The 24,250-nt window shown below is 36.2% G+C and overlaps 1 protein-coding gene across 2 annotated transcripts in view; it reads left to right on the forward strand.

Moving 5' to 3' along the window:
• Positions 1-24,250, forward strand: part of ctnna2 (catenin (cadherin-associated protein), alpha 2) — a 321,544-nt gene that overhangs the window by 173,785 nt on the left and 123,509 nt on the right. Inside the window, exon 1 of one of the 2 annotated variants that reach the window (XM_032562147.1) lies at positions 14,805-14,810. The exons of the other annotated variant lie outside the window; for it this stretch is intronic. The gene's annotated coding sequence lies outside the window, so the exon portion shown is untranslated. Of the gene's footprint in view, positions 1-14,804; positions 14,811-24,250 lie in introns of those variants that run through there. 2 annotated transcript variants of the gene reach the window in all.

Consider the following 24,250-nt stretch of genomic DNA (forward strand, 5'->3'; position numbering starts at 1 on the left):
AGATAATTCTACATTTACGTTGATATTCGGCTTGTAGCAGACTGAGATTGCCAGATTTATGCCCCTTTCATATTATCTGGATATATGTGTGTCTTCTTTGGATTGGTGTGGTAAGATGTGAGGGTTTAAGAACAAAGTGTTTCACAATTGACTTCCTACACTTGTGACATTGCTGCAGCTGCCTCAGTTGTTGATGTCAAAACAGTTTGCATTAGGTACCATTGTGAAAGGGTTTAAATAAGTGTATGTTGACATTCTGTAAATGCTAAAGAATGTCCTAATATCTTCTACACTACATTAATGGTTTGCCAGCACTGATTACTTACTTACATTATCAAATAAAGTAGTACACTCCTACTAATCAGTATTCTTGATCATTCAGATATTTTGACTGATGAAATATGTTTAATACATCATCAATGAATGAAAAAGAATAAAAGTCTTCTGGTATTCATGTTCAGAACAAAGAAGCTTGATTTTTGTGTCAAGGTTACTTTCTTTCCTTGACATGGCAGCTACATATTTTCAAAACTTTATTGCTGAAAAACAGGCATAAAAACATAGTTTGCTTTTAAATGACATAAGGGAATGAAGAAACTATCATCAAACTGTACTTTGCAATTTTAAGAGGTTTGTTTTGAAAGGGTTATTCAAGTAAACAATAACAATGCGTGAGTAGAGGAAAATATAATTTGATAAATAAATAAAGCTCTACTTCTTGGTGAATGTTCGGCATTAAGTATGGAGGCAGGATTTATTGAGTACAATAGATGGATAGTCTGGAGTAGTCCTTATGACAAGGTCTATGGTTGCTGGAGAAGGAAAATAAAATCTAAATTACCTTTTGTTAACAGAAATGTATGGGGCAAGCCATACATTTGTGTGAAAAAGATTTCACACAGATCTTTTGTGTGAAATCTTTTCACAAACTCAAACTCTATTTCACAAAGCAAATAGAGTTGAACATTTTTAAAACTATAAAAACACAACCAAGCAAATTTTGTAGTTTTACAGATCCACTTTATTTATTTCTTCCCATCACTGAAGTTTGTGACAACGTGGCCTTCTTTCTAGATGCTATGTGTTTATTGACACTTGGAACAGGAAAGCTTGTTAGTGTTGGCTGAATAAACCACACTGACACATCAAGGCAACGCCTTAAAATTCTTAGCTTCATTGAATTTTAATGAAGCCCCGGTGATTGACCTTAATGAGAACAATGTTATTAGCAATGCATACGGTTGAGTTGGTTTCTGTTTCTTTTAAAGTCATTATCTGGCACATTTCAAACCACAGAAATGCTTCATCTTCTATGCTTCTGTTTCAGTTTTGTAGCATTCATTTACCTGTTGCTGTCGTGTTTTAGACGTGTGTTTTGTTTTAGTCCAGAAATGACTGCATCATAGTGATTTGCACTTTTTCAATTTATTGTAGGCCTTACTGTAATTATCATGTTCTTAGCCTAAGGTTCTGTGGTTCTAGAAGCACATCATTTATTTCAGCTCCTGGTGAATTGTTCTCATTTGTAAAATACATTTTAACTATTGGCTATTAGCCATAAACTGATTTATAACAATGTTTTCTAAATCACTATTGAGGGTTAGGTGAATGTGAGAAGATGAAGTTGTATGTGCTGCAAACCTTCTTCAAATTTTCAAATGAATTCGATCTTGCTTACTGAACTTTACTTCCCGACATTGTTTTCTTCAACATAATTTACTTATTGAAAACATATCCACAGCCTATTGCACCATTCAAATCAATGAATTTCTTTCCAGTTCAGTGCTGTAGTCATACTGAAATCAACATCCCTACAGTTCAATTCCCCATCAATTGTTATACAATATAGCTAAATTCATTTGAACCAGGAATGTTAATAAAATATATGATCAGACCCAGCTGATTGCATTAATGTTCTAGCAGTCTTTCATCCTGAGATGACATATGGCAACTTGCTCTCTATCTACAAGAAGAACCAGGTTCAGTACGAGCAGCCAGACGACGGAAAGGACAGGAAGTCAGAAAAAAGCTCCAGACCATAATGAGAACAATGATATTGTTCTCATTATCATGTTCTCATTAAGAACAATGTCATTGTTCTTAATGAGAACAATGATATTGTTCTCATTAAGCAGTCATAAAACAACTTCATGACTGCTGCATGTGTACATTTACTCTGCTGTCTTTTTTAAATCCTAAGACCCTTATCTCATGAATAAAAAAATGTGAAGATCTTTAAGGTGACCAACTATATTTTGACCATTTTCTTACATGCTGTTATCACATGCCGTTCCATTTGTTTTTCAATTAATGTGAGACAAAATTAACTTTTTCGCTGGTCATTTGGCTGGAAACAACTTTCCTGGCGGTCATTTCACACGTGAAGAAAATGTCAAGATACCAACATTACACTTGTCTTGGCTGAGATGCATATGATACACAGTTAATACCGCTGCTTTAATCTTTTAACATGGAGGCTGAAACAATGTTTCTTGAGTGAAGATGTTCTTACAAACTTTGGATAGCTTAGCAAAGAGAATATTTTTTTATGCAAAATGTGGAAAGATAGAAAATAAAATAAACTGATAAAACTGTGGCTGAAAATAGAGAGATTGCCTCATAAACAAGTGATGAATAAAAACATGTACATGTAAAACATGTAAAAAACATGTAAAAGAAGTATTTCAAAATCTCAACTGGGTTGTTGAGTGCTTTATTATCTCAGAGAGTACACTTAAATAGCAAATCAAACAAAAAAATATGTTGTCTCTTTGTCAAACACAAATGAGCAGAGAACAACTGTGCCTAATGTTACACTGGGTGTTTTGAAAATCTTTAATCGCTAATGTCTCCACACAGGTTCAGTCACATTGGGGAAATGCTAAAAGCTATTAATTGTTCAAATAGTCAGGTTCCTACTTTTAAACTGTTTCACTAACATGTATGTATACATGATTAATCGGAAATTATAAGAACATGACATAATGCTGCTAAAGACCTGTTAAAAACAAAGTTCTGGTTCTAGTGTGCAAGATGTTGATATCTAATAAGTAAAAAACTAATGGCCATTTTGACCAAATGAAGCAACACATTTTTTAAAATCTCTCTTTAGTCCTTCCTGAACATTAAAAGTTACTTTTGCATTTTTAATTAAACAATGGAACAACCTTCTCTGTGATTTTTCCTTCAGGGCAGCTTATTAGTTTTCTAAGCTACAAATCAAGACAAACAAACCATTATCATTTATTTTTGAAATTACTGAAACACTTATTTTGTGTCTTTCATCACTGGAACTCAAGGAGACTCCTTTAACATAAATGCGATACATAATGTTTAAATGATTGAAATAACTGGAATGAATAAAATATGCCCATTCTGTTAGCAAATTCGTTAAACATCAAATTACTTTTTCATTTTGTTTACCAAGATTATTTGTGCTTACTAATGACTTTCAATGGGCATGCAGTTAGAAAATGTCTTAATTTATTTATTATTAATCAGGCATAGAGAGCATTGTTTCTATGATCCATATGGATCAACAATCTTATTTATCTAAGCGTTTCAAACTCAGCAGGTTCCGTTCATGATGGTGATTATGATCTAATGTAACCTTCAGGGGAGCGGAGCTTTGACCTAATACTCATTCTGACATTTAATTGCAACAGCTGTCACTGGCAATGTGTTCAACATGCTTAAAGTTTAAGAATATGTTAGTTAACAGAAATAATGATCTGCTTCAAATGCATAGAATGAGAATAGTTTGAAGTCCTGCAAATGGGATCATTTGTTGACTGGCTGCTCTTTTTGAGCCCAGCTGCCAGTTGAAGCGCCTTTGTGAATATTTGTCTGTTTGAGGAAAAAGAATGGGTATTAATATCCTTCTAAATGGCTTCCAGCTATGTTCAAAGCAAAGTGTTCCCTGTAGAGAGACAGAAACACAAAGCTCTTGCCATGTCACAACAAAGAGCAGTCAGACTCAGTGTTGGACATGCTTTCACACAGAAACAAGATCCAAATTCTTCACCCGCCACCGCAGCTGGGAGGAATTTACAGCTACCTGTCACAGCCAACGTTTCACCCACGTTTGGCAGGTAGATATGTGTGGAGGTTTTCTCTATACATTGCTTAATTTAATTAAATGTTTTACATTTTTAATCAATTGTATTCTTTTGTGCTAGGGCTTTAATACTTTTGTCTTCTGAGAGACTACATCAAGTGCCCAAAACCATTCTGTGTAAATAAAATGAACTTCCTTTAGCAGTCAGATGACACAGAAGTCTCAGTAAGAGCCACCATGGCTGTTTTCAAAAACCCGGCTCTCAGGACCAGCATACAAGCTCTTCTGATCGCTTTGTGGACTCTGGCCTATTGCTTCATCCATAGTCAAACATGCCGCCACGTCTTTCATGTGTCCACAAACCTCTCTCATGTCGGGATTAAGCAGAGCAGAATTCAGCAAACAGAGGTCTGTGATGCAAAAGGCTGAAACACTTGTAAATTTAACACTTAAGTTTGTGCCGCATGCCTTCTGTCTGCTGGGAGTTTAGGTTAGAAATCCTGAAGTTCTAAATATACTTCCTTTGACAAATTCTATTAATACGCACAAAAGATCAGAAATCTTTGAAGTTAACATTAACCCCTACATCTTAAACTTTGACTTGAAATGTAGATCCATTGAATTATTTATTTGACATGCTCCACAAATGTCTTAGCAGTCTTTCATCAATCGGTCTTCGTGATGACACCTTGAGGTGTTCAGGAACATAATGATACCTGACATGGGGACATAAATAAGACTTCCATCATGTCAACCAAAAAGGCTTGACTTTACCTGCAGGTGTGGGTTTACGTTTGCATTATTCTTTCTTTCTGACACATCCAGCACATATAAATAGCCCCCATATGACTAGCATGTACATAATGGTGCAAATATTTGCTTTTCAAAGAATTTCTAAAGACTCAAAAGCCAGTGAATTTCATTTTCTGCTCTGCTCTTGCTTTTTGAGAAAAACACATAAACATGAACCTGTCTCTATTCTAATATATTAGAAAAGTGAAGAATTTTTGAGGCGGGTTTCTTTTAAAACTGTACCACTAACCTGTTACATTCTGTTGACAGCGACAGAGAGTTTGGCCCAAATGGAATTTCTGCAGGTCAGCTTTGATATTTTATTCCAACATGGGTTAAGAAAACTTCTTTAATGTTCTGAAAATGCCTTCACAGTAAATACATGTTGTTTTGTCATTTGTTTTCTAAAGATATGTTTGACAACTATAGCAATAGTAAGCTCACATCTTGTTGCTTTTTATGTTTTCATGTTCAGCTGTTTGCTGAAGTGCTATGCTAAATATGTTTATGTTTTGAAGATTGGATAATTCTGCCTATAACTCATTTCAGTAGAACGTAGATGAGAAGTTGTTCTTTTTCTTTAAAGACGCAGTGCTTTATTTTGAAAGTCCTAAAATTCTATGTATAAACATGAGTGACACAGGCAGAACAAACTATGTGACACGATGGAAGGAAATAAGAATAAGTCTCTCTTTCACTGTGAACACCAGAATAAGAAATAAAAAAGGCTTGTAGTGTAATTGGAAAACCAAGATTTGATCAGGAAAACAATGTGCATGAACTGTAACTTAATTGTGCAAGCCATGCACAAGAAAATAAATGTTTCACAAACGAATTCTGCACATATCACAGCTACAGTTTTCTAAGAATTATGAGGTACCAGTAGTTAGTCTTTTTTGCAGTAGACAACTTCCATGTATTATCATTTAATATAAATCCAGAGTAGCTAATCTTGGTGGCTAAATAAAGATACCAGTAGAGCTGTGTCTACTGTTAAAAAAAGATAAGCTAATAGTTCACACACTTTAAACAGAACATTTAAAGATGTTGAGCTATCCCTTTAAGAACTCCATGCATGATGCAATTTATCCTAGAACCAGTAGAAGTCATTTCTGTGTCTGCGACTGAAAGGCAGCTCTGCTGTTGCATGCTTCAGCACCATGCAGCGATCACATGCACAGACCCAACAATCACTGGCAATGTCAGTTATTGTTGTTAGACTTCACAAACATCTATGCTGACAATGCTCAGCGCTACAAGTTCAGAAGTGTTTTACCTATGAGGCACAGAAACAACAGCAGTGCAACATTGAGTGAGATGCATTATGAGCCAGCAGGGACATTCACTGTTGTTGTTTTTTTTTATTTCACTTTGCTGCCAGGCTTGTGGACTAGCTCATCTGCTGTTGCCCAAGGTATTTTCTGCTCTTTTGCTGCAGACACAAGCATCAAAATGTAAATGTATTTAAACAAACATTGATCAATAATTAAGTTTAATTTGTTAGTTGATTGTTTAACATTGTGATCATTAATTCTGAACTGATAAGACAAATATGTTATCAGTACAGTGTGCTCACACCAGATGAGATTTTAGAGACATTTTAGAGGCTTCGATTGAATTTCTCCCTTCTAAATTTCTCCTCCTCAAATATTCACAACTCAAATGTTTTGGTTGTTCAGTTTGAACATTTAATAAAAGTAAAGTGTTCACAACAAAACAGTTTTGATTTGCTTCTCAAAAAATAATATGAATACTTTACAAATGAAAACTTCAGCAATTGCAGTTCTGTTTTCAATTTGTTTTCTTTTCACAGAAATAACAGAAAAATCCAATAGGCATACAAGTAAAACAGATTGAATCTATTGCCTGTCTCCAGGATCCTCATAAAAAATATGGCGCTGTACATTACTGTACTTCAAAACAGATTTTAAAAGAGTAATTTTTCTGACAAGGCCATGTCAATGGACGGAGACCAAAAAATCCACTGCTGCTCATCCAGTGTCTGTGTCACAGGTGGTGATGTGCTCTAAAGCTTCGCAACCACTTTACTGATGACTGACCTTGATAGCAATTAATTGCATGATTTATCAAAAACAGGATGACTCCTAAATTCATTACTGACACTGCTGGAGGGGAGCAAAGTTTTCTAACATCTTAGTTTCAAGTTCATCATGTCATACTTTTCATTGGTTATCCACAAGTATCATCCTGCTAATTAGTTTAACAATGTTTTGTTATGTGTAAAATAATATTAATGTAATTTAGATGTCATACAAAATGTGGATTATGGGATTATGGTTCTGGAGCAATAAAAAGAGGATGGCACAATTACTGCCAATGCCAATTATGCTTCTTTTGTTTAACAAAATATACATTTTGCAAAATTGTCTTTGCAAAAACGCTGGCATCTGTAAATTGCATAAGGTACCAATTATCCTGCTTGTATCTTTTCTGTATTATTCTGAGAAAGAAATTGGAAACATAAACCAATCCAAACAAAATGTTTAGTCAAGTTCAATATCAGACAGTTAAAATAAAACTGTGCCTTTTTATACAGTGTACAAAAATATCTGGTTTCAAATGTGCAACAGTGTAGTGGAAAATACTGGTTAAGAGCACTGCTTCATCTTGTAGCAAATTTTTAAAACTTCCCACTAAAAAGCAGACACAACAGGACAATTCAAGAAAAGGTGCAACATTGACTGAGATTCCTGTAGGCAATGAAAATAATCTTCTGATATGACAGCACTTGAGTCTCTTGCTTTATGCTTTGTTTATTTCCCTTTTTCAAAACTGATATTTATTTTTTTCTGTTATCATATGGTAAATATTTTCCTGTACTTTATGCAATCATTTTTCTTCAGATATGTTAAAATGAGACATTTTGTCATGTCATAGCAATATCAAAACATCTACATGTCTTGTACTTTTTGAGCCAATTATGACTTACTTCCATGGCCAACACATTTATTTTTTTTTTTCCTCAATAAGTGAAGTTTTTTTGTATTTTGCCATTAAGTTATAAGACTGATATATATATTTTTTTATTTTATTTACGATAGGTGATTATACAAAGGGACAATTGCAAAAAAAAGAAAAAAATGTTAAAAGATTATGTTCTTAGATTCTCAGACAAGACTGGTTGTCTGAGTGGGTACATGTAGGGCTGTTTTACTCAAGCAAGCTTAAAAAGGTTTTACCTTCATACTTTTAATAAATGACAGGTTATTGTTGGTAGAAGTGGAATAACAAACAACCTGTCTAATACTTAAACTACAGTTTCAGTTCTCACATTACCAAAACATATCACATGTGGGTCATGCAGGGAAACATCTCATGGGTGGAAAAGAATCACAGGATGGGCAGTTGGGTCAGTGACACAGTGATTTTTCACACCTTTTGAGGTGTAAATGTTCCAGGTGCATGTCCTGTCAAGCCAGAATGATAGGACTGTGGACACAAAAAATTACAAACCCAAAAATAATATGTTTTGCTATTTAAGGACAATGGATTGTCTGTAGTCAACATACAGCATTTGTCCAGATAATAAAAACACTCCTGCAGTCGTAACTTGATGCTCAAGAAGAGCAAAGCAGATGTCACGGTTGGGAAGCAATGGGGGTGTCCCATCAACCTGTCAGGTCCTGAAATCACAAAAATTAAAAACCTTGCAAAAGATCAATGGAACTCTGCCTGGACTATGCACAGAGTAAAAAGCTTACATGGGGTCCACGCAACCCCTCTTAGGTCTGTGGGAGGGTTAAGCTTGAAAATTTCATAAATACATCATCTGAACACGTATATGCTAGATTAACAATTGTGCTCTTTCTTTTTCAGCATGTATAATATGTTTTATTTATGATTGTATGCACAGTAATATTGGTATTAAATAAATTTAATTGTGAAACTTCAGCTGCCTTCCTCTGATGATAAAAACCTTAATGCTATGCGTTTGCTTTCACAAGAAGCTAACTTTGAGAAAGTTAGTCTCGACGATACTGTTTTCAGTAGGCCTCTTCACATAGGATTAAGACCTTGCTAAGCTCTCAATGGCAAAACGATGTAAAGGAACAATGTTAGATTGTGTCAAGAAGACATCTTTAATTCAAAGACTGTTATGATGTTGTTATACTTCTATAAGTTGCCAAACTTGGGTTAACCTTGCAATTTTCCACATCCCTTACATGCTGTCCTGTGCCCTCCCTAAACTATAAATCAGCTGCACCTTCCCTTGATGACCCTACCACGTGTTCTTCTGATCCTGACAGCTCTGATGCATCAGTATGCAACATAGCTGGAAGATCATGCCACTCTGCCATGTCCATTATCACAAATGGTATCAAGACTGCACCCTAGTTACGTTCCATGACCTTGTCACAATCTTTCTTTATATTAATATATCAATGTCCAACACACCAAGCATCTTATCTGTAAGATGCTATGATTGGTAGATTCCATTTTAGACTGTGACTAGCAAAGCTGTTCTTTCTCAATCACTGCAAATAAATCCACATCTTGGTTTTGACAGGAAAGGTACTTGGGTTGGCATCTTGCCCTTTTTCAAGAACGAGATGCCATACCAAACAATAAAATTCTTGTCCTCTGTTATTTTGCCATGTACATGTCTTTGCCCCTTTCCTGTCAGATTACTGTCAAATAAAGGCCACTTGTGCCATAAAAGATTCTTTTAAAAAAGCAGAAATTTATTGATGATAAAAATATGTAATTAGAAAACATCGTCTTTCCTGGTGGTTCTAACAAATTGCTAGTCAAGGTTGAGATAACTGCCCACAATTGTTCACAGGTATTTCTAACTGTTCACAGTCTTCACTAGAGATCCCTTGATTATTGTTAGTAGAGCAGGGTGAGGAGTTTTCCTGAAGTATTTGACTATGTCTTTTGTTTTACTGATATTCAACTTCAGGTAAGGTTCATCACAACACTTTAGTCAAGAAGTCAAGAACATGTCAGTGATGATTCTCTCCAAATTGACTTCAGCAAACAGACTACAACAATGTCATCTGGAAACTTGAAGAAGTGCTTGTTTTTGTAGGCACTCTTGTAAAAGAGGAAATCACTCTATAGATGACAGCTGTTTCCTTGCTAGGACTGCATTCATTCTTTCTGCCTACAGCCTATATGTTAAGTCTAAAATCTATTTCACCAAACCAACAACAAGATTAAATAGGGATCGGAGTTTCTTCACCAAGAACTGTGTTTGAATTATATTAAAACTAATCTCAAAGTAAAATCCACAAATAAAAGCCTGCATGGATTTTTGCACCCTCAAGTTGCTTGAGTGGATAATTGAAATGAGCAACAGTAGTGTCCTCCACTCTTCTGTGTGTATGGTAAGAAAGCTGCAATGGGTCAAACTGGTGCCCTATTTCCTCAGTCAGACTGGCTTTGACCAGTAGCTCAAAGCATTTTAGGACAGTAGAGGTCAAAGCCACCTGCTGAAAATCATTAGGTTCTTTGGAGATTACTTTTTTCTACAGATACAATTATAGATTCTTTTCAGAGCTTGGGAACATTTTGAGGAAAAGGAGACGACTCAAACAGTTCTGTAAAAATATTGTTGGTTGGCACAGATTTTAAGAAGTCTGCCCCTGATCCTTTCATACCCTAGACTTTTTCTAATGTTAGTTCTGTGAAGCACAGACATGACTGACTGAACACTAAAGCAGGTTTAGAGAAGACAGGACAATTGTCAGAACATTGTCTAAAAAGATAAAAATCATTCATGGATTTGCAAGCTCCAACTGCTCCTTAAGTTCTCCTCCTTGTATCTATCTGCTCCTTTCATTGTTCTGTCCAGTCATGACTTTCATGCCATCTCATACAGTTTTAAGATTATCAATATTACATTTCTCCTCTGTTCTTATATTGAAGATGGTCCCTTCTAATCTAATACAAAGTTGCTATTTTAGCTTCTACCTTCTCTTTATCTTTACTATATAAGGAGACATCACTCCTTTGTAGTGCATCCCTCAGTTTTTGTTTCACCATGGTTTAGTGTTTGGAAAAACATTGACCTGCTTTGTATAGAAAATAAGGATTAATTTACTTAAACCCTTTTGTTAAAGATCTCTGTAGAAGTATAAAAACATCCTGATCGGTGCCTTTCAGAGATTCTTTTGATTACTTCAAAGAATTTTCTGACCACAGTTTTACCCTCCTGGTGACTACTTTAGATCTTTTAAAGAGTTTTTTTTAGTGGGGATAAGAAGTGTTGCGTTATGATCAGAGAAGCTGTTTTATTGAAACGTTACGCGTATCTAATGTTTTCTTCATTCTAGTGAGGCAGGAAACATACTGAAAAAAGTTACCCAGCATCTTCAAACTGCAATGGTTGAAATCACCAAGAACAAAACATAGGTCAGAGAGAGGGACTGGAGACTTTGTGTAACTTGGTAAATAGTGTTTGCAGCATTTGTTGTATTGGCTTTTGGATGTATATACTTTAATCAGAAATGTATGCAGATGAAAGCCAAAAAGGTTGCAGGGAGATGGACAGCATCTCTACGTATATCCTCAATGCACACAGACATAAAGGGAAACTCTACTCTCCCAGCTCCTTGGGATTTCCCTCTGAGATCGACCCTCCTATCCCGTCTCATGGGGGACCTGCATCCATTGAGGGTTAAACCACTATACAATTCAGAAGGAGTGAACTGAGTTTCAGTGAGGTATATCAAGTGAGGGATATCAAGTCTCTAAATTTTTCTAAGTGAAAGATGTTCTCCTGATGGTGTGGACATTGCAGAGCACCATAGTGGAGACTGGGATATGGTGGAGCTTTGGCCTTCACCTGACCCCACCCAACCTCCCATATTTAATTTTCAAAGTTTAGCACTTCCATAAAAGTTCTTGAAAGAACAAAATATATCAACTGTCATAAGTTCAAAACTGATGACAGAGGATGCTGCAGATTTCTTAAGTCTGACAAAATATCCCAAGAATACCATATCCTTCTGGTGTCCAATTGGTTGTTGTGATGTGAATCAAGCAAACATTTTGTCACACCTAGCAGAATTCATATGGTATAAAAAATACGAGATCCATAATGGTGATGGATCTCCTCTCCTTTTCCTTCTAATGCTAATCATTTGTTCTTACTTTTCCCCACTTTTCTATTCTAGCCCTTCACTCAAAAACACACAATCCACACAGACCGCTGCTGATTGTCATGCAGTGCCATCTTGGCTATCTTGTCTGTGTTTGCGCATCAATCACTTCAAATCAATCAGAGTTTATCATCAAGTTGCATTTTTCATGAATCTTGTTTTAACTCTTCCAAATACACCAACTGTTTGTAGCAATGCTGTTCTCTTAATCTGTTTGCTCTGACTCAGTGCTTCCCTCCGTACTGATGAACGCCACGCTCAGCCTCAGGCTTTTCTTAGACTAAACATAAACATGCTGAAATCAAGCGAGAGCCTGGAATACTCACTTTCTTTTGTTGCATCAATCTGCTTAAAACAACTAGGGTGCAATTTGGAACAGGTGCCCTTCTTGTTGCTAAAGCCCAACTTTAACAGTGAGTGTGGTTTACATTGCGTCTAAATTGCCATGAGCATGGAGATTTTCTTTTTCTCTTTGATAGCATGGATTGCTGCAGTTGAATGGTGGCAATGTGGTGAAGGAATTGTGCAATCATTGTAGTTATAAGGAACAGAGAGACAAGGCATAATTGCTTAGTGGCTCAACTGCCATAAGTGTTGCATCAGTTTGAATACAGCGAGAGCATGATTGGGTCATATTGTAGGCATGACCAAACCAAGACAAGACGGGGTGCATTGGGGCTCACAAAATGGATTTCTGCCCTCATCCCTCCCACGACTCCACTCAAAAATGTTGGATAACATCATCACAACACTAAAAGCACTATGATCTTATCAGAAGTATTGTACATACACAAACAAGTATAGGAACTTGCTTGCTATTTTAAATTTCACGAAGAGAGACACTGAGGACTTCACTAGCATCCTATTATGACATTCCCTGTACTGGCACATTTTTGACACTGTTGCTTGTTATTATTGTTATTCTTCCATCCATCCATTATCTAATATTCTCATCCATGAAAAATCACAAGGGGTGCTGGTGCTTTTCTTCAGCGGTCATTAGGCGAGAGGGGGTGGGGTACACCCTAGACAGTTCACCAGTCCATCATAGGGCAACACAGAGATAGACAGGACAGACAATCATGCCCGCACACAATCATACCTAAGGAGACTTTTGAGTGCCCAATCACCCTGACAGTTATGATTTTGGACTTCGGGTAGAAGCCGGAGTACTCTTATGCACAGTGAGAGCATGTAAACTCCATGCAGAACAACACCAGGCTGGGATTCAAACCTGTGCACTGTTCAGCCCTGTTGCTTGATTTTAGTCTAGTGAAATTGGGCTCTATAACAAAGGTGCAACATGGATTACTTAACATGTATTTTGCGACATCTGCATCCTCTGCATCTTAATATATTACTTACAGGCGTCGCAAAAGACTTTGTCAGGTATATCAGGCCAAGCATTAAAGTTATACACAAGACTCCCTCTATGAGTACTGAAAAAAGACAGCATTTTCTGTTTGCATACATCCACATTTGATAAGCAGCCTCAGACATCTTTCTTGGGATGCTTGCAGAGAGGGTCTTTTCTACTGATAAGTCGTTATTCCTCAGACTGTCAAACTAGCAAAGCAGTGTGAAGACAGACTCCTGTGCCCCAGGTGTGGTGTCTGCCCAACATCGCACAGCTCAAACAGATCAAATACGTAGTCTAAGCTGTCTCTGCATGAACTGTGAATGTTGTTCTGATGCCGTGACAGAGCATTTCGACCAAAAGCAAACATTGTCGGTCACATTGTGCCTCTGTCATGTGTTTTGTTGCTTTTTGGATGAAGATGGAAATCATGATAAAAATGATGATTTGTTGGCAGCTTTATCTTTTTGGTTGTTTTTATCCTGGAGTAGGGACCGCACTGGGGGAAATTCTGTGAACTTCTATACCACTTGATAAAATTACACTGACATCAGCTTAGTGGTTAAATGCTGTAATCATGTGCTCAAGTATCCAAGTGTGCTTGTCTTCCTGGAACTTTAGGTTTGTCTTGCAGTATTTGCGTTGCATTCTAGATTAGTGTGGTAAGTTGCTTAGGTTTTTCCCTAGCATGAATGGTTTCATCACATAAAAAAGTGAAACTACCAAAAGAAACATACCCAGAAGCATGTGCAATCCAAAAGAAAAAATTAAACCTGGCTGCTTCACTTAATTCTGGCTTGTGGACTGTGTTCAGGTAGTAGTATCTGTTTCACAAACTCTACAGAGAAACATGATAAAAACCACAGCATCTACACTGTGAATGTGAAATATTTATAGCAAAACCTATTTCTTTTTAATCTCAAATAAAGAATACATGTGTTCAGATACTGTGACTGTATGTCTTTCACCTATAACTCACTACAAAAGAGGCCTGTCTGTTATGTTCACAGAGGGAATCCCCTCAACACATTTTTATGACTGATGGGGATTATCAAAGATGTACTTTATTAATCCCCATGGGGTCTTCAGCTCTGGTTCACAGGCATTACCCCAGTCAAGGGCAATGAAAATTTAATCTCTAATACCTACCATGCTCAGGAGAGTTTTTAGTCCCCTCAGCTTTTCATTTATGCATCACATTATTCATGATAAACATGATAAAATCTGTACTCTGGCTTAAAGGACACATTGCAAAGTACACCAAAAGTCCTTAATAAAATGCTATCAGTTGGTGAAAACATAGCAAGTTAGAATTACCATTATTTTGAGACATGTTCGAAGTATATTAGATGTTTTTTGTGTATAATTTTTGCTTTAAATTTTGACTGTCAATATGTGATACAGATGCAGTTTGGGACAAAAAGTTAATTAAATAACTCTAGTGTCCAACTTGTATCTGATCTAAACATGAACAGATGTGGTATATCTGAACTGAAACATCCTTTAGATCTTTTGTAAATCCCTGGACATACACTGGTGAATACATGTTCCTGAAACCTACCAAGAATAAAAGTGAATTTTCTATTTTCTTTCTTTTTTTCTGCTTAGCTGTCTTGAATTTTAAAGTTTGTTTTTCTTATGTTACCACATATTCAAAGCATTTTGTTTTATCATTTTGACTATATACAGCTTTTGCTGCTTGTACTATTTTACTTAAAACTCTGTTATCTGAAGAACCTTTAAAAATACAGGATCTAAGTTTACAAAGAAAATGGATGTGTCACCTTTTCAGACATGAACGATCTGTTGTAAATATTCGCTAGAATCGCCTTCTCTCAACTCTGCTTCTACAAAATTTGCATTCAAATTAACGTTTAATGGAGAAAACGATTGACTAGCTCATACATTTATGAAAACTTCACCCATTTTGGACTTTTGATGATTTATTTTAACTAAATCGATCGACCACCAATCAAAATCAGCCGATTTCCATGAAAAAGCGTAGATTGGTGATCGCCGATCACTGTCTCTTGTTGCCGATCACCAAAACGATCACCTGTATATCACTTCTCAGCCTGCTTGTGCTGCTAATCTCCTCTTTTCTTCACACTGCGCAAGAGTGCAGCAACAAATCATGTCATGTGGAACTATAACACTCTGAGAGTGAATGGGGAAGTTTGCGTGTTGCGGTGGAAAATTATCTCGGTGTGAAGCACGACACAATGCATCAACACAACGAATCTAATGTGACACTTAAAAAACTAGCACTTGACGGAGTTTGGCTACATCGAGGCTCAATGCAAGGAAAAAAATGACATCCGGAGCAGCCAGATAGCAGGTAAAGCAGCACACTACTACAAACACTCACCCGGATTAGCATGACGGTCAGAAAGCTAAACAAATAACCCCGAAAATAATTCAAGTCTTCGAGATGGCAGTGAAAGACGCTGGTTCTGCTCTGGCTGTTGAACCGCCGCTACGCGCTACTGGTAGTAATATTTCACATACGGAGCGCAGACGTTTCTGTTCCCCCCGGAACGTCTGCTTAAAGCCGCAGCATGTAACGTAAACAACAATAACAACAACAACAAAGATTTCACATATTAAACCTTTCGCTGTGTCCAAACATGAGATAATTTATGAAAAAAATAAATAAATAATAATCGATCTCCTCTCCCTCCTCCTGTGTTCTGCAGAATTACTCCGCTCAGTCAGAAATAACCCATCAGAACCAGCATTAATCAGCTAGCTGTGCTCTCAGGAAGTTTTGATTCAGTAACCCATGATTGTTTATTTTGATGCAACCTGCATTTGACTTTGAATGAATGTTTCCCTCGTTTACTAGACATTATTTGATATATGCAGTGTTGTGAGACTTATTTGACTCATGTATAATTTAGGATATAGAGAACCTTACAGTTAAATGTTGTTTAACTAGTTGCAGGGTTTCAGTTGTTCTTTTGACTGAGTAGCTGCTGTAATATGCCTGCAAGTATGTTGCATGTTTACAACGTACTTGTAAATATGCAAGTACCTAATTAATTAGGTGAATTTATTACCAGATCGAAGCATCCCTAATTTTAACTGTTCTTTTTCAGGAATTGTGAAACAAACAAATTCTGTGAATTTCAAGGAGGGAATTAACTAATTTTAATTTGCCACTTTTTTCTAATCCCCACATGGTCAGAGTTATACTTATATATATAAACACTTTATCAATAAATTATATTTTTGTCAAATGTTTCATAGCATGTTGTACCTCAACAAGGTATTTTTTGTGGTTGCCAGCAATCTTTTGGTATTGTTCTGGCTGCTGGTTGGTTTCAAGGCACAGGCCCAATTTTTTCTTTTCAATTCAGGTAATTTCAAGACACTCCAAAAAAAAAGAGCAAAGTTAGGTGAAAAATAGTACACTAATTTTTGGTGTAGTTGTAGCTTTCTAAAAGCTTAATATTCGCCTGCTGTACCTGTTCCCGAAACAGGATTAATTTCTATGTTTGAGAAGGTTGTCCTTCTTAACAACTCATTTTCAGTTTCAACATTCTGATCCAAATTTCCTCCCTCAAATGAGGTGAACTGGTTAGAATAATCAGGAACCGTCCAAGAACAATCAATGTTCAAGGGTGCCATAAAATAGAAAGTGCTGCTACACTACTGTCACATTCTATATTGAAAGATGTATCACATCACACTTTGCACTTAAAGGGTGCTAAACAAAAAAGAATTTCCTTCTGAAAAAGCAACACTGTCAAATCATGTTTAAACTTTTAGTTTAGCCACATGGACAAGCCAAAGGCTTTTGGTCAGAGAAGACAAAGAACTAGCTGAAGATGTTTGTTATGTCATCATCATTACACCTGCAGAAATGAGCAGTTCAGTTTCATTAATAAAAGCCGGAAACCAATACAGTGAGTCTGTGTGTGCAGATGGGCTAATGGCAACAATTAATTTAAGCTGCACTTATTCGTTAGCTCTACTCCACTGAAGTCTTTTTTTATTATTATTATATTTAACAAAAAAAAAAAAACTAACTAACTAATAGGACTGTCACACCTTAACATGACTACAGGGTACATCACTCTATCAATATGTACAGACTACTAGACCCCAGTCAATGTGGCAGATGTGTAAACTGTGAAGCTACATGGTGACATGTCCCCAAGCCCTACTCTGTTGAAGGAAGAAAAAAACCCCACAATTGTTATCACATCATAAGACAACTGGATTCAAAACTGCACCCCTTATTAAAATGCAGAGTGCTGTCTCTGGCAGCAGACAATGGCAGCTAAATCCTCTGATGAGGAAAAATTCTCTGCCTTGCCTCCTCTCTGCTGCCTTTGTGCTTGCGTGTGTGTCTATGGGTTTATAATACTTGGTTTGGAACTGCTTAAAATGACTTGTATGATTTACTTTCTCCACCCCAGTCATGGACTTGCATCAAAATCACCCTTTGGTCACAAAGTTATGAACCTGTTGACAGACTAAATTCCTGCATGTCAGAAGGGCATTCATAAAAAATAATTTCTAAATGAAATGCTTTTTAGTTGGGACAATTATTTTTTAATTTGTAGGTTTTATTAACAAAATTCAACATTACTTAATCTTCACACATTAAAAGCAAAGTTCTTGTATTGTCACATGGATACATTTAGCTTCGGCAATGCTGGTTTATTAACTGGGGAGGGGGATTTTGTACAAAGCTTTTCAATTAGAATTACTTAATAAATTTGAATTTGAAGTAAGAAAAAAGTCAATATTTTAACTTTTGTCAGTCCTATGTTTAAACTGTAGTATTGACATGATTCATAAAGTCAATCCTCTGTCAGTTACAACTTCTACAGCTGCCCACCTGCACCAGATGGGCTATGCATAATTAAGATGATAACCCACAGCAGAAATCTGAACCTGTCACCTTGTTGAAAATAAGACTGACCAGCCCAGGGGCATACTTATTCCAGATGCTCACGAGTTCCTACTGTTCTGCTTTCAAAGTGACTGTAGTGCTGGGCTGAGCTTTAGTCATAAAAAAGGTTTAGTTTAAATATGTTTTTAAACTCTTATAAAACAACTTTTAACAAAAATTACTTGGATTTTCTTCCTTATTTATTTAATTACGGCTGTTTTTATTTTTCAGTATATGGATCTTGGAAATATATTCACTTGAAAATACATTATTCTGACCCCGACTTATCTGTTTTATAGCCATGATTTGTGGTGTTTGAGAACACCAGGCCTTTTTACACACAAACTAGGCACTAATTAGAACTACTCTCTACTATATAACAGTACAGTCTAAAACAGCACCTCATACTGTCTCTTGAAATTGATACAATGCACACAGTGCTGTTTGAACTCTTAAACACACCTGGTAACATTGTTCTGAAAACCTTCAAAAGTCAGTCTCTCATTTCAGCAGCATACTCTCCTATTGAAAATAGTAACTATAAAAAAGCCTGCACTTCATTTGAATATATGTTTTTAGTGGAGAAAAAATAGTAACAACTACTTTTTAAAAAAATCACCTTTGACATTGTTTTAAAAGTAAAAAATGTTTGTTGATTTTTAATAATCAGGAAATGACAACAAAAATATTTAGTCACCTAAACTTTTTCACATCTTCAGTCTGTGACAAGACTGGAAAGGGAACCAAATTAGCTTTGCCACCAGTGAGGATATTAAGGAAAAAATATATACCATCAAAAAACTAAACACATACAATTTGCTAAAAAATGATTGAGACTTTAACTAGGACTGTGGGTTTTGGTCTGGTGAGGCTAAAGCTGAAATATTTGGCAACAAGATTTCAGTTGTAGTCTGGCATTAGGGTTAGGGTTACAAAGTGAGTATGTGAAAACCCATCTTATGTTTACTTACAATTGGGGTTATGTGATGTTGTGGGACAGTTTATCCCTCAAAGACATTAAAATCAACAATAGAATAACAAAAGATAACAAAATAAAATACATATAACCTCCATAAGTAACCTGAAAACCATTGCCTATGTTGGATTCTTCACAACTTATTTTTCTGCAAATGTTCCTGCCTTTAACCTCAGTTTTAGGTCACATACTTCTTAACATCTGAGCTTAAAATTCAATATGGAAACTCTATTTATACATGTCTGTTTTTAATTCTATATGAACTGATGATTATTTCACACTGGAATCTATTTACACTAGTAACATTCACCAAGCTTCCTTTTTAGAAAGGTGAAGAGTTTTCAGGCAACATAAATTGAGGTCTGTTAATGTAAATAAGTAACTGTTCCAGTTTGTCCTTGTTTCCACAGCTGAATCAATTCATCAGTTTGTGATCAAATCAGTGTTCGTTTAGTCGTGCGACAGTTTAATAAATCACACGTTAAGAGCTTCATATGTCTTCCCAAGTGTTTAAATCTGCGCCATTTCCAGGATGGCTTGATAAATGACAGCCAGTATTTTCAAGGGTGATGTCTGCATGTCATTTTCTGAAAATACTGTTTGGTCTGTAACAGCTGTGCCGATTGCAGAAACACACTTTATAAGGCGGCTTTAGAAAGAGAATAGATATCCTTTGAAAAGACATAAATCCCTAAACACCCACCATGATACTAAGTCCTGTCCCCTGATCCGTCCTCACACGTTGCACTCATATTAAATTCAGAATTTCTGTGGCATTACTATTTCTTATTCCTCACACCTAATAGCAGCAACTGTTCTGTTAGTGTCTTGTGCTGCTGCCTGGCTGGTCTGACAAAACCAACATAAAAGAACAGTGGGAGACATAGTCGTTTTACCAGTTCAACGTTTGAAGCTGTTTCCCCTTGGATCATTAAAGCAAGGAAACACCCTGTAGCTCTGAACAGCACATATGTGCATATCTTTCTGGTTGAATGCTGTGTTCACTGTGAGCTGGATGCATTAGTGTTATGAGACCACCATTAATTAAGTTTTTATTTGAGCAATTGCTGGTTGTCCTATGCCATCAGAGTGTTCTTATAGCTTTCTTTTTTTTGTCCAGCCAATCATTTCTATTACTTAAATATTTATTCTATTTTAGATAATATGTTTCATATTTATTCTAAACTCAAATAGGAATAATTACAGTTAGCATCTCGAAACAACACATGCCATATTTTTTTCTATGACAATAAGTGCTGCAATTAAATAACTAAGTATAATAACAGATGTGTTTTCAATTACATATGAAACCACTGGTGATGCCAGTTTATCTTCAAACGTGATAATAAGTTTCACAGTTTGCTATATGAGGGTAAAAATGAGCAGCGTGAAGATGAAAATATATGTATTGGAGCTGCAAGTGTGAGGTAGGTAGCTAGTTGGCACTGTAAGGGAACAAGATGATACAGGTTTACAGGATAAATAAGAACACCAAGATGCATTCTGGTATGAATGCACTGAGACCAAAAAAGGAACATGATGTGGGTCTGAATGTCAAGCAGATTCAGCAGGTCTTTAAACATCTAACGTATGGTGGTATGTATATATACATATATAACAAAATAAACTGCCCAATTGCTAGATAATGATTAGAAATGAACTTTTTCAAAGACTTTATTGAGTACAGTGGATACATACTTTCTTTATTGTCTTGCTTGATTCAAGTTGCTTGGACATCAACAAAGGGAAAAAAATATTTTGGCAGCTGATAATTTATTAAACTAAGTTACTATATTTTCCAGATTATAAGTCTTTCTTTTTTTCATAGTTTGACTGGTCTTGAAACTTACAAGGTGCAACTAATATCTTCTTTTCCTTTATGTGATGCATTGTCTGACTGATGCATTAAATTTTAATTCAAATAGACTGACAGGAACCAAAGAGTTGCCATCTACAGACGCAAAGATGGCTAATTCTGGCAGTGTTGCATCTCTATGCCCTGATAGTTGCCAAGGAGATGAATATAAATGACTTTGCACGCAAAGTCATTTATATTCTTCTTTATATACTTCTTGGTATTACCTTTACATGCGATAAAACTGACTCTCTATCACGTTGGATTCTCTACATGCATCACTGAAGCCAGTTGATCAATGAGTCATGAGTTTGTTGAAAAGCTGGTAACTGAACACAACATGTAATGGACCATATCATCAACATAGACGAGGTTCGATTCACATTCGAACAAGATCTTAATAAATGTGACTAAAAGACCAGTGTGACTTTTATATGTTTTCTTCTTCTTCGTGATTCACTCTTTGACTGTTGTGACTTTCACACCAATATGATGTATTGTCCAAAAGATATAGTAAACTATTTTTGCAAATATGTGCCCAACTGAAAGATGCATTGTCTTTGATTCGCTTCCCATTTTCTTGTCTTTGCTAATTTAAATTTTATTTGTCTCATTTAATTTTAAAGCGAATCCTCTCCTCTTATTTACTATGTAGGAAAGAAAACATAAAAAATGAACAAAACAAAAAGAAAACTGGGCTGAAAATATGATGAAGAGTAAAAAAAAGGAGTTTTCCTTTGTGCACATAATAAGGTCATTTTCAAGTTTGGGCAAGGGCTGAATAAAATCTTGACATTTACCAAAGGAGACAATGTTGTGCCACCATTCTTTGTCCCAGCCGCATCCAAACTGACACTCTGTTATTTTCATTCACTCATCCTAATTAGCATTCATAAAGAAAGAGAAAGATGATACACAACAATTGGGAATATGGCGTATTTGGTTGCTTTCTAGGTTCTTTTTAATGTTTTTGTTTAATTTCATTGCTGTGTCTTGCCATGCCTATATATTGGGAATAAGAGTTTTAACTCTGCTTTGGAGTCAAAGTAATCACTTTGTATGTATGTTAAAGAGTGTGACTCTGTCTGAACAGACAGACAGACCGTAGTGAGTTGCATAAGATCCTAATAAAATCAATTTTACTTGTTGTGGTTATTGTGGTTGTAACATGACAGCATTTGAAAACATTCAGAAGTTATTAATACAGTGCAAGTTGCGCGTCACCGTATGTAATAATAGGCTATGCTATGTTGTTACAATAAACTTAATCAGAGAATAGATGGGATCTATGCCGGTCATGTATGTAACCCATCAGAGTTGAAAGATACATGCTGAGCATGCAACATCTCTGTACTCTGCATGTGTAAAAAAAAAAATTTGTTTCTGTTAATTTAAAACCTTTTAATTTTTTTTCTGGTCTACAAATTGTCAGTATATGAAAACAGGGCCTTGAATCGATTCTGTGCCTGCAGCATCATTTCAGGTGCTCTATACTTCTTGGAATATTCGACCAGCATGAAAGGCTCTGATTATTTGAAAACCATCTCACGTCCACGCCCACAGCCTTGTCATAGCTGCATGCATGTATAGGGAAGTGTGTGTGTGTTATAAATCGGGTTTTTCGACTCTGCAGTGAAACAAAAGTACATCAATGATACTCAAACCTTCCTCTCACCCCATTGACTCCCATTTTTTTCTCTACCCCACAGCTCTGCTCTCACAGATATCGCACTGCTCTCTTATTTTCTCACCCTCTGTAACCTATTCTCAGCCTCTCTCCCTTTCTTGCTTCTCTTCTCTCCTGGTGCCCTTCCTTTAGCCCATCCCCAGCAATACTACTTACTATTCAGTTCAGGGAGGCTGCAGGCAGAATTGCTCTACCTCCCCAAACTGCTGCTGCAGGACTTGGCCTTTTTATTTCTCCCTCTCTCTCTCTCTCTCTTCCTCTGTCTGATAACCAGACATTTCCCCTCACCTTATTCTCTAATTCTACTGAAACTATGCACCTAAAGCCTTGGCTTACAGTCCAACACGCTTAGTGTTTAACTCCTTTCATTCCGCTTGAGCTGCTTTTCGTCTTTTAAGGATGCTTCAACTATTAGATCACCAGTAAATCTACAGCTATACAATTACCCGAGTAGTGCTCCTCCATTGTTTTTATGATGCAGCATTTGTTAAACATTTAGGAAGATGTTATTTGTTAAAAGTCAAGTAGTTGACATTAATAATTGTACATTATACATTAGGAATGCAATATCTACACTGGCCAGGTAGGTCTCTCAGTCACATCAAGTGTATTTCCTTGGTACCAAAGCTTTTTTCAAGTGGAATTGCTTGCTTGGTATGTCAAAGATGCTTTTCTTTTTCCCAGGTGGTTCTGGGACATTTTCATTATGTGGTGGAAAAAAGAAAATGGGAGATAACAATTTTAGTTGAGCTGGACTGAGTTTGACTAATAATAAACTAACAGCTTAATGGTGTCTCGGCTCACTCTTTCTGAAAGGACAGTGCAGGGCCTGAATATTGTAGAACCTAATGTCAGATAAATCAATTACAGACTTCAGATACACTTTGAATATGCTTTGCTAACATCTGGCAGTCAAACAAAGGACACACTGAGGGGATTGACGAACAGATGGCATATCTGGTACTTTATTGTTTTCTCTTTTTTTGTAATTTTTGCACCTAACCCCATCTTTGTTTCAGTTCTCTCTTTGTACTTGCAATTCATTTTCTTGTTTAGATCTGTCTGTTGCATTATTTGCTCACTTTTGAAAATTTGTCTAGTAGAAATATATCTCAATTCCGTATACTCTCAAGGTAACCTTCTTTGATTCCAGTTGTGAATCACACAAACATCCATGCTTTTTGAAACCTTTTGTGTTGAATTAGTGTCCATAGTTGCTTACTATTGGTTTATACAGGCTGTTGGTAGGCCTGTCGCGATAAACGATAAATCGATTAATCGTATGATAAATTAAAACTATCGACGTCATTTTAATTATCGGCATTATCGTCTCTTCCGGCCTTTTTCTCTTTCTGTTAATGACACTAAATGAAAAAAAGGCTCAACTCCGTGCTCTCCACTGACTCCTCCCTTCCTAATTTCCTTAGTGTAAAGCCCAGCACAAACTACACGATCTTAGAGCTGTCAGTCGATTGTTGGCCCATTTCCAAAACCTG

Source organism: Xiphophorus hellerii, chromosome 5, assembly GCF_003331165.1.
Source record: "Xiphophorus hellerii strain 12219 chromosome 5, Xiphophorus_hellerii-4.1, whole genome shotgun sequence".
Taxonomy (NCBI): Eukaryota; Metazoa; Chordata; class Actinopteri; order Cyprinodontiformes; family Poeciliidae; genus Xiphophorus; species Xiphophorus hellerii.